The sequence below is a fragment of the Aotus nancymaae genome, unplaced genomic scaffold (assembly GCF_030222135.1).
Source record: "Aotus nancymaae isolate 86718 unplaced genomic scaffold, 86718_ANA_hifiasm-v0.15.2.pri h1tg000083l, whole genome shotgun sequence".
In the NCBI taxonomy this organism is placed as follows: domain Eukaryota; kingdom Metazoa; phylum Chordata; class Mammalia; order Primates; family Aotidae; genus Aotus; species Aotus nancymaae.
In genome coordinates, this window is record NW_026988498.1 from 654,633 (window position 1) to 666,449 (window position 11,817).

The window sequence follows — 11,817 nt, forward strand, 5'->3', positions numbered from 1 at the left end:
ATTGTTTTATGCCTTTATGGCTAGATTCTATGACTGGGCTGGTGTTTGAGCTCTAACCTGCAGACAATCACTAGAGAAAGGGAACTGGATTCCAAGGCCCTCTGAGCAGGATCACTCCCTGCTGGCACAGTTACCCCATGTCTGGAAGGATTTGACCAGAGCCCAGGACCAGCTGCCCCAGCCGTGAAGTCACGAGGAAGCCTCTGGCCACAGGGAGAGATAAAATTGCAGGGCGTGTGGCAAAAGGATTAGGAGAAACCTTGGAATTTGGACTGAGCAATTTGACTTCAGCAGATGTTAGTAACCTGAGGTGGCAGCAGGAAAATCCAAGTTGCCTTCAATAAAGTGTTTGAAGAATCCAGAGCAGATATGGTGGAAAAAGTTCAAACCAGAGTGACTTCTGGAATGGGGTCAAGAAACTCTGTAAGGTCGGGAAACAGAGGCAGTTAAAAACCGTAAAGGCGTAAAATAGAATCAAGCAATGATAGGAAAATTATACCAAGTCACCACCCCTGAACTCCATCAACCTGTGTCAATGGCTTTGTGCTGATGGGAGTTTCAGAGAAGGCTGAACTCCCGAACCTTTGCCTGACACCACCCTGGGGCTTAAGACCACCTTGGTGATGACTCTGGAGTCCGTGTGTGGCTGACAACACACGATGTGTAATGTGCTGTTGAAGCATAGAAACGCGTGTTCTGGGTTACTTGACGTTTTAAGAAACGTGATTTCCACACAAAGATACCTCACCTGAGCAATACCTCGCATGGCTTGCTCAGGCCTGGAATGACCCACAGGGACGTGTCCCCACAGCCTGGGAGAGCTGAGGGGATTTGGCTCTGACTCTCATCATCCCCTCCCACTCCTCCATGGCGTGGTGGTCACAGCTCCTGCGGTCACTGAGACCAACTGCGGCTGACCATTGGCCTGCGTGGCTGACTCAAGGCTTTGGTTCTAGTTACAAATAATCTGGCCGTGAAGTTTTTCCTTTGTCCCGTGTGCTCCTCTGTCTCTGCATGTGCGTTTATACCTGGTTCCCCACCAGGCTGCTCATCAACCCCAGTTTCTTCCAATCTCACAGTGGAAGCGCAGGCTGTGGCCCCCGACGGGGACAATATGGAGCCTTATGCTGGCATCCGAGCAGTTCGGTGGTGGGAGGTGCTCATGTAGGCATTTCTCAGTTTTCTCAGTTTTGGAAATTTCCAAAGTGAGACAATGAGATTTCTTGTGACACTAGAATCTTTTGGAGGGCAGTGAGTGCCTTCTGGGATGGGGTCCCAGCCACAAGAGACAGGCTTACAATTTCAAGCCATCGGCAGATTGGCTCCAGGTCATGCCTTCACCCCAGACCTGCTTCCAGATAACATTTCCCTGGGCCTCGGTGTCCAAGAATCTGTTAAAAATCAAACGAAAACCAGTAGGTCCCAGGACAACACCGCCGGTACCACCGGGGCCCTGCACACCTGATTTAAGAACACTTAAACTCACTGCTGCCTCCCAAAATAAATAGGAAGAGATGGTAATAGGGAAGGGGGAAAGGGGAGCTTGTCAGCAATCATGTCATAAGAGGACGTTTTAGTTTAAAAATATGTTGAAGCTGGCCATGGTGTGAGTTGGCTGCTGGCGGAGTGAGGCTTTCTGTTAGAGGAAACTCTATCCATTCCTTAGGAAACGTGATGATGGGCTTGCTAATTTCCAAGTGATATGAGGGTCCTTCCCACTTCACTCCTCCCAAAACACACACACACAAACTCACTTTGCAGCCTTCATGGACGAGGCTGCAGTAAACAAGAGAGAAATTTGTCACAGAAGAGATGGCAAGGAGATAGTGGGCTGGAAAGTGGGCCAGCCCTGAGCAGGAGAAGCACCCAGAGCAATTGGAAACATTCTTTGGAAGGACACTGGAAACATTCTTTGCAGGTGAAGGGAAGGGGCTGACCGGCTCAGAAAATGTAGGTACATAGCACTATCATCTCCTTTTTGTGGATCAAGAAACAAACGCAGGCTCAGAAAGGCAGATGACCTCCCTGGGCACATGGGCAGTGATTGGCGGCACAGGAATTCGAGCCCGAGTCTGCGTGCCTGTCCACATAGAGGCAGGCGTCAGGGACGCAGGTGCTGCCTTATGGACATGTGCTAACTTATGCTAACTTGCCCTATGAACACATCTTTGCTATTATTTGCTTACGACATCTTTGCCTGCAACAGAGCTGTTTTGGTAATTACGGCAGGATTCCCTGCCTTAGGAAAGGTGAGACTGAGAGACAGGAGAATCTGGAATTATGTTGGCTCAACAAACACTCCTTATCTGATTCCTGAATTCCTTGTTCTTCATTCCCCACCAGGCTTATCTCTGGTTGGAAAATTCCAGCAACAGGGACCTAGTTTCAGAGCAACTGGACTATAACATCTGGGGCTGCTCCCTGCGAGAGGAATGGGGAGAAGAACTGGTCGGAGTTGAATAGGGAGAACTCAACACTCCACCTCCAACACCCCCAAAAAACCGGGGTCTCCAAGTGTGCCTGTGTGCATCTCTGTCTGCATGCATGCATCTAGGTGTGTGTGACCCCGTGTGTGTCTATGTGCACATGTGCACGTGTCTGTGTTCATGCATGTTTCTGGGCATATGTGTGCATGCATGTCTGTGTGTACGTGTGTGTGTGTTGAGTGTGCACATGCCTGTATTCACACATATTTTTGGGTGTATGTATGTGCTTATGTGCATGTGTGTATGTGTGTCTGTGTGTATAGTACATGTGTTTATGTGTGCTGATTGTGTATGTGTGTATATGTACTGCTGTGTGTCTCTGTGTATGCCCATGTACATGTGTGTGCATGTCTGTGTATGTCTGTGCATGTGAGTATGTGTATAGTCTGTTTTTGTAGGTGTATAGATGTGTGTCCATGTGTATGTATAAGGGTGTGTATATGTGTATCTATGTGACTATGTATTTGTGTGTGCATGTGTGAGTCTGTGTGTCTGTGTGTACATGTGTGTCTGTGTACATGTGCATGGCCATGTATGTATCTGTGTATATTTGTTCCTGCATGTGTAGGTGTGTATCTGTGTGAGATTCTGTGTGTGTACCTGTGTGTGTGTGTGCGACTGTGTGGGTCACTGTGTGTGTGCATGGGGTGAGGAAGGAGGTAGAAGAAACAAGGTATTTTCCCCGGAAACAAGCAAACATCTCACCAAGGGGCGTGAGTTCTCAGAGTTCTTGGAATGATTCTGCCATCCATTGTAGCAGATAAATGAAGCTGTCCTCATCTGGAAATACAGAGAGAGGGATTTCTTTGACATAGAGCTACACCACTTTGTGTATAAGGTATTGAATGAATTCATAAACATTAACAAAAATCTGTTTCGAAGGAACTTATAAAACAATTACTAGGCAAAAATCTGTAGAATGCTGTTCATGCTGGAGCTCGGTGTTAAAATAACAGACATACCTGAGGAAACTTGGTGTGTAAGAAAACTTCTCACCACCCACCCCCTCTTTTTTAAAAAAAATTACTAGTGAGTCTTTTGACCTTTCACTTAGTGACATGAAGCTTTCATGGTCAAGTCTTTGTTTCCCTTTAAACTACAATCAGAATTGAAACTGAAATGAAGAAAAATTCAAGGACGTCAATATTTGTCTTTTAAGTCATTAAGAAAAATAATAAAACTCTGATGATTGCTGTCAAAAAATACAATGGTGTCATGGTGAAGAAAATATCATATGTGTAAAACCTGACATCAAGTTTTAGTTCAGTTTCTATTCATATAAAATCCAAAAAATAAATGTATAGAGGTTTTTAAAGGGGGTTGGCATTTTCACATTTACACTGGAGGCCCAAGGAACATGAATGTATTCTGAAAGAATGTCAAAATGACTTAGTTATGAAGGAGACACCCATCTCTATATATTCCTAGCCCCTAAGTACCACATTTAGAAAGGAGTTAAATTCTATTGCATTTGTCTGGGAACTTCAATAGAAGAGAACCATACAAAGAAAACCATGTTCTCCTCTCAAAAAACAGAGCAAGAAAGTAGGAGAGCTTCCCATGGGGTTGCCCTTCAGTGCCTGAGCGTGGTGTTTGATCAGACCATGCACCTGTGGAAGCTTCTGGAAGGCCTGTACTGTGGCACTCACTCCCTCTGCACTTCCTGTGCCTGCGTCCCTGTAGACCGAGAGCTGGGCTGAAGAGGCTGTTTCCTGACAATGCTTAGGATGCCTCCATCTCGAAGGAGAGGCTGTCCCTGGGCTTGTGGCTCAAAGCTTCTCTCGCTACCGTGCACTTGAGGATGGGGGGACCAACTCTGCCTCCATCCTCCCAGACAGGGTGCCTGGCCTTCCTTTGTGCCACCACAGAACTCCACGGTCATCCCTAATTTGGATGTGAAAACTGTCCAGCACAGGAATGAGCCGCCCCAGGCTGAGGACCTCATGGTTTATCTCTGGGTTCCCAGTGTCTAAAGCAGGACCAGGCATATAGGAGGCTCAAATGAGTGTTTTAAAGGGATGTGAAAGAGTCCGTCAATTCATGCTTTAGCCTATGAACCAAGTCCCAGAGTTGGGTGCTGGAGTTATGTGGCCCCCTGGGCTGTGTTTTCCTGCACCTGGGGGTCTGGCTATCAAAGGCCTAGTGCTTCTGGGGAGAATATCCTTCTGAGGCCATTCTCAAAGTGAGTGCACTCTGCATAAGTGAGGTGGAGGAGGCGGGGGTGGAGAAAATGAACCGGGGACCACTCCCGAGCTCATCCCTCTCTTAGATACTCACAATGCCCCTGGGATATTTTAGGGCTCTAAGAATCCATGAAAGTCTGCTAAACATTGTTTCAGTTAGTGTCTCCCATATTAATTAACCATGCACACCTGTTTAAAAATAAAGTACCTCTAGGCTGGGCACTGTGGCTCACACCTGTAATCCCAGCACTTTGGGAGGCCAAGGTTGGCAGATCGCCTGATGTTAGGAGTTCCAGACCAGCCTGGCCAAGGTGGCAAGATCTCATCTCTACTAAAAACACAAAAATAACCGGGTGTGGTGGTGCACACCTGTAGTCTCAGTTACTCAGGAGGCTGAGGCAGGAGAATTGCTTGAACCTGCCTCAGAGGTTCAAGCAATTCTGGGAGGCAGAGGTTGCAGTGAGCCGAGATCATTCCACTGTACTCCAGCCTGGGTGACAGAGCAAGACTCTGTCCCTAAAAAGAAAAAATATAAAAATAAAACACCTCTTAACATCCCTGGAAGCAGCTCCCATGGAAGAGTAGGAAGTGCTTTCATGATCTCACCTAAGAGAATGTTGAACTTGCACCTGGCCTGTGTCCAGCCCCTGAGGCTCCCCACATCTCCTGACCATCGACATGTACTGTACCCTCTCAGCAACACCTGGATAAGACTAAGAGGTAGAAACAACACCTGGAAATTCTAGCACGATGCCCAGAACACAGTATTCATATCATATACTACATACCAGCAGGGAGCAGAGCTGCAGAAAACGCTAAAACTGATTTGATAAAATAGGCATTTTTTGTAACCAGTTATATGAAGGCATTCAGACTTGCTGTCTGCACCTCTAAATACCTGTCATCTAGATTAGAGTTTAGTATAATCTATTTTAAAAACTTTAATATGCCCGTTGTTTGCACTTCTATTATTGACTCAAGCATCAGAGCCAATTAACAAAGGGTTCCAGACCACAGGCCCCAGCACACTCAGAAAGTAAACAACACATTCATCCGAAATGCCATACTTTGCACTGAGCTCAGAAGAGTCCTGCAGTGAAATTTTAAAGAGTCTGATAACAGTTTGTGAGCCAAACACAGACAGGGCGGGACGTGCAAATCAGGATATCAATTTTTTTCCATTAGGGAGATTAGATTTTAATCTGTTTTCAAAATGTTGGAGAAATGTTTGAACTTCTACACAAAAATAACCCCTTCCTCAGAAAAGGAGAGATTTTTCTGCAAAATGCCACCAATAATTATAAGCAATTCCTATTTAAAGTAGTATCTGTAGAAATTTTATTTGCATCCTAAATAGGGATTTGCAGATTAGCTATTTATAAGATTCTGTACACAGAATGCCAACTGATTTTAATGCCATTCCTGGGCTTTTGTACTAGGAGATGAAAGGGGAAAAAAACAACATTCCGAAATGTACAGCTTTATTTTTTCCCATTTATTTAATATTTGGAAAGATCAGCTGTATATTGTAAAACTGGTTATTTTGTTTGAGATTAGCTTTCTTTCAGCAGTTAAATCAATTTTACTTCTGTTGTATTAAACTTCCATGATTTAGTTGGAACATGGAAACATAAAAAATGAAAGCAGGAAACATGGCATCAGGCTTGGACCGAAGAGAGAGAATTTCCCATTTTCTATTGAAAGAACATCTGTATCACATTTTCTAAACAGCATTAAGCATGTAATTAACATGATCTCTTCGATGTATTGTTTTTATGTGGATAAATTACACAGGCTACAAAAGACCGACTTCTCCAGATGAATGACATAATAGGGACACAGGCCATCCTATCATTGTGATGACTTTTAAAAGGTGTAATTTGCACCCCTCTTATTGTTGGCCTAGTGATACTGCCATGAATTTATGTAACAGCATGAAGAATTCTGGATGTTAAAAATTAAGTCTCATATTTGTTCTTATTTCCAACTTAACCTGAATTAAATTTATGCTTTGGAAGAAATTGTAGTAGGAGAAGTTTTAGGTTGCTTGGGTGCATTTGAAAAGTCATGACATACCATAGAAATAAAACAGCTTCGTTTTGTTTAGTAAGCACTTACTAAATGTCTGTTCAGCAAACGTATAAGGCAATGGAAGTATGAGAATGAATTTGTAATTACAGTAAAGTGACCAGACAGCCAATTTCCTTGAAAATTAAGGAAAGGCCAAGGGTGGGAGCTCACACCTCTAATCCCAACACTTTAAGAGGCTGAGGCAGGTGGATCACTTGAGTCCAGGAGGTCAAGACTAGCCCGAGCAATATGTGAAACCCTGTCTCTACAAAAAACACAAAAAATTAGCTGGACATGGTGGCATATACCCATAGTCTCAGCTACTCAGGAAGCTAAGGCAGGAGCACTTGAGCCCAGGAGATAGAGGTTGCAGTGAACTGAGATCACGTCACTGCACTCCAGCCTGGGCAACAGAGTGAGACCCTGTCTCAAAAACAATAACAATAGCCACAACAAAATAGAAACAGAAAAGAGGGGGAAAAAAGGAGTTTCATGTATAACAGTTCAGTGATAGTGCATTTTCATAAATTTTTTGTGAACTAATCATTTTCCATACAACTACTCTGTGATGAAGTTCATGTACTATCACTCCCATTTTATGAATAAAGAGACAGAGATTTAAATTTAGAAGTATTCTATGGTTAAACACTTTCTTCAGGATGAAGACCACAGCCAAGTATCCTGTCTTTTTGTTCAATGCTTTAACTTTATTCAATGGCAATAGTTTATGAAACGAAAGAGATGAAAATACTTTATCACTTATCAAGTGGATGAGGATGATGTTTAAGGAAACGTAACAGACCATCACTGAAATATAAAACTCTGTCTGTCAGTATCTTTATTCTCTAAACACTGGCTAATATTGCAGAGCCTGGAGGCAAGTTTATGTCTTTCTTTTAAAGATGCTTATCAAAGTATAAAGCATTATTTGAAATCAATAGAAAGGAGATTTTTTTTTTTTTTTCTGAAGATAGTGTCTGGCTAGTCTCAAAAAAGATAGAAGACATTTTCTGAGAATCCCACTGGGAAAGACAGATTCTTTACAGAGGCAGAAAAATAAAGATCTGTAGACAACCAGAGCCGACGTGAATGGAACAGTTCAGAAAAGACACACAATGTCCCAACGGGAGGCTGCATTCCTGGAAAGTCAGACTATCACACAGCTGGCAGGTGGAATATAAACCCTTAGACATCTCATGTCTGCATCAGAGAGTCTGTCAGGGAAGGTGGTGGCCTAAGATGTCGTGGGCACAGATGCTGTCAAATATTTTGAAGTAGCCGGGTGTGATGGCTCACACCTGTAATCCCAGCACTTTGGGAGGCTGAGGTGGAAGGATTGCTTGAGCCTAGGAGTTTGAGCAACATAGTGTGACCTTGTCTCTACAAAAAAATTTATAAGTTAGCCAGACATGGTGGCACCCACCCCTAGATCCAGCCACTTAGGAGGCTGAGGCTGGAGGATTGCTTGAGACCTGGAGGTTAAGGTTGCAGCGAGCTGTGATTGCATCACTGCACTCCAGCCACTGCAACACAGCAAGAGCATGTCTCAGAAACAATAACAACAAAACCACCAAAAACCAACCAACCAAACAACCAACCAACCAACCAACCAAACAAACAAACAAACAAACATCCAACCAGCCAACCAGCCAACCAACCAACCAGCCAACCAACCAACCAACCAGCCAACCGACCAACCAAACAACCAACCAACCAACCAACCAACCAACCAACCAACCAACCAACCAACCAGCCAGCCAGCCAGCCAACCAACCAACCAACCAACCAACCAACCAACCAACCAACCAACCAGCCAACCAGCCAACCAGCCAACCAACCAGCCAACCAGCCAACCAGCCAACCAGCCAACCAGCCAACCAGCCAACCAGCCAACCAACCAACCAACCAGCCAACCAGTCAATCAACCAAACAACCAACCAACCAACCAACCAAACAACCAACCAAACAAACAAATGATATTCTAGCATTTACCTAAAGTGCTCCCAAGGCTCCCTGGCTTAGACCAACACCAGTTTGCAGAAGGCCTCCTGCTCATCCTGAAGTGCTCCAGTAATCCTTCATTCAGAGGATGGGATTACAAGGATTTTTCTGAGCAGCTGTTATGCCCCAAGAATGCTACCAGGGCTTGTCCTGTGGCCTCTGAATGTGAGTAGCCGTGACATTCCAAGACCAGGAGAGAGGCCGCCCCAGTGGGATTTTTCTTGGTCACTCACGCGTGGTGCAGTCTGAGGCACATTATTTAACCCACGTGAACTCCAGCTGGCAACCTAAAATGCGGATGATGCTACTATCTACCTTATGGGTTATTATTACCTTATGGAGGACAAAAGAAACTAACTCATGTACAATGCACCACTCTCTACCCAAGGCTAAGAAGGTTCACTGTAGTGGCTTCTGTTTTTGATGCTGTATCAGTAAGTCATCAATTTAATGAAATGAGGTAAGTGTTACATCACCCTCAGTCCAGAGGAAACTAAGTGTCTGATCCAAGGATGTACGTCTGCAGGAGGGCAGCAGAGGAGGGTGGGGCCAGCTGGATCCCTCGTAGTTTCTGAGACGCAAAGACGGTTTCTAGAGTAGCTCTTGAGGACAAGTCTTCATACCGTAGGAACTCATAGGAAAGGCTTTGAGAAGGATTAAATGCCTCTGTGTTTGAATTCTGTGTATTCCTCCTCAGCAACACCTTATCCCTCTGCCTGAGACATGTGGATGAGATTCCTGAGAAGTAAGCTGGGCGGTTGTTTCTTGGTTTGGGGCAGAGGAGGAAGTGTTATATATGGTGTTGAGAGACTGGCTGTGGACCTCACCTTTCCTCTGTATAACTGTCCTTCATGTGATAGGACCACACTTGTCACCATCATACCTGCATCCCAGGGTCTGTCTCCACCTCATCCAGAGGCGGTTAGTAAATGCTCCTTTAATAGATGCCAAACAAGTTTTTATTATGTGTGAGAACCATTTATAAAACCAAGTCTTTTTTTTTTTTTGAGACAGTCTCCCTCTGTTGCCAGGCTGGTGTGATCTCGGCTCACTGCAACCTCTGTCTCCTGGGTTCAAGCGATTCTCCTGCCTTAAGCTTCCCGAGTAGCTGGGATTATAGGCACTCGCCACCATGCCCAGTTAATTTTGTTTTTTTAGTAGAGACAGTTTTTCTCCATGTTGGTCAGGCTGGTCTTGAACTCCAACCTCAGGTGATCTGCCCACCTTGGCCTCCCAAAGTGCTGGGATTACAGGCGTGAGCCACCTCTCCCGGCCTCTAAAATCAAGTCTTAGTGTCCCCTTGACTGTGGTCAAAAATGTTTAGAATTAGGCCGGGCGCGGTGGCTCAAGCCTGTAATCCCAGCACTTTGGGAGGCCGAGGCGGGTGGATCACGAGGTCGAGAGATCAAGACCATCCTGGTCAACATGGTGAAACCCCGTCTCTACTAAAATACAAAAAATTAGCTGGGCACGGTGGCGCGTGCCTGTAATCCCAGCTACTCAGGAGGCTGAGGCAGGAGAATTGCCTGAACCCAGGAGGCGGAGGTTGCGGTGAGCCGAGATCGCGCCATTGCACTCCAGCCTGGGTAACAAGAGCGAAACTCCGTCTCAAAAAAAAAAAAAGGAAAAAAAAAAAAAATGTTTAGAATTATAGATAGATATTCACAAAACATTGAAATCTCTATTGTCAAATTATCATCAGATCTATTTTATATTAGGTTGTCAATTTCTACACAAGATTATAATCTTGTGTAGGGAAGCCATTGGGTTTATTAATTTTTGCTTCAGTAAATGTGCATATCACACATTTTTTTTAATTTGCACCCTCAGAAAACAGTCTTGCTATTGGATTAAATTTAAAATTAAAAGGATTAAGTAAAAATTTAAAAATTACTAAAAACATCACGATTGATAGTCTTTGAAGAAAATAAAGATCAAAAGCTTAAGAGACCTCAGTGAGGTTGTATAGAATCACAGAACAATTAGTATATTTAGTAAACAGTTGTCAGTAATATATACTAAATTGTTTGAATTAATGATGCCATTTAGTATTAAATGAATTTTGACTTTTTTATTCTAATTAATAAAACTTTGGGCTGAACGCAATGGTGCGCAACTGTAATCCCAGCACTTTGGGAGGCCAAGGCAGGCAGGTCGCGAGGTCAGGAGTTCGAGACCAGTCTGACCAACATGGTGAAACCCCATCTCTACTAAAAATACAAAAAATTAGCTGGGCATGGTGGCACATGCCTGTGATCCCAGCTACTCGGGAGACTGAGGCAGGAGAATTCCTTGAATCAGGCCCTGAGGGGCGGGGTTGCAGTGAGCCAAGACGTCTCAAAAAAAAAAAAAAAAAAAAAAACTTTGTGTGAAACCTATCTTAAATATCTGTTATATTGAACTGAAAATTGACCATGATATGGGCATAAAACTTCTTACATATATTCCTCTTATAACTGTTTTATATACTTAAGAAAATTGTATTCTATACATGTATAATTGAATCTTTGTTAGTTATTCTAGCATCAGTTATATATCTGTAAAAGTAAATTTTAAACTTGTTCAAATTAAAAATTTCCAATTGTTTATTAAATCTCTTAAAAATGTATTAAGTCTGCTAATAAGTATTAGTAGCTATATAAATACACTGACCTATTGAGTAATATTAAACCATTTGTTCAAGTTTTTCCTCTATGAGGGATTTGAAATTTACACTGACTTAACTGTAACTTACTTCTCAGGAAAACGAAATTTAAATAAACAATTCCCTCCTCCTTCCTCCAGTACATAAAGTATATACAGTTTTTTTTTAATCAAACCACTTCCTGAATTTTCAAGTCATTTTTTTGAGATTGTTCAGTTGTTGAGTTACGATTTTTAATTAAGAAGAAACTAGTCACTTAATTATTTAGTTGCTTGTCAAAGGCAGGCAGAAGTTCTATCGACCGTTTCCAGAAGGAGCCTATTTTACAGACAACGACATTCAGCAAAAGCGAGTTTACAAATTATGGGCTGAGGACAATGGGGCAGAGATAAGCTACTCTATTAAAAGGAGGAAAACAGAGAGGCTCCACTCT

At 43.4% G+C, this 11,817-nt stretch overlaps 1 long non-coding RNA gene across 1 annotated transcript; it reads left to right on the forward strand.

Annotated features, from left to right (window-relative positions):
- The first annotated feature begins 8,908 nt into the window (after positions 1-8,908).
- Positions 8,909-9,685, forward strand: LOC110568235 (uncharacterized). Its single transcript, XR_002478523.2, has 2 exons — positions 8,909-9,200; positions 9,438-9,685. It is a non-coding gene; the product is annotated as an uncharacterized LOC110568235 (long non-coding RNA).
- Positions 9,686-11,817: the final 2,132 nt, after the last annotated feature.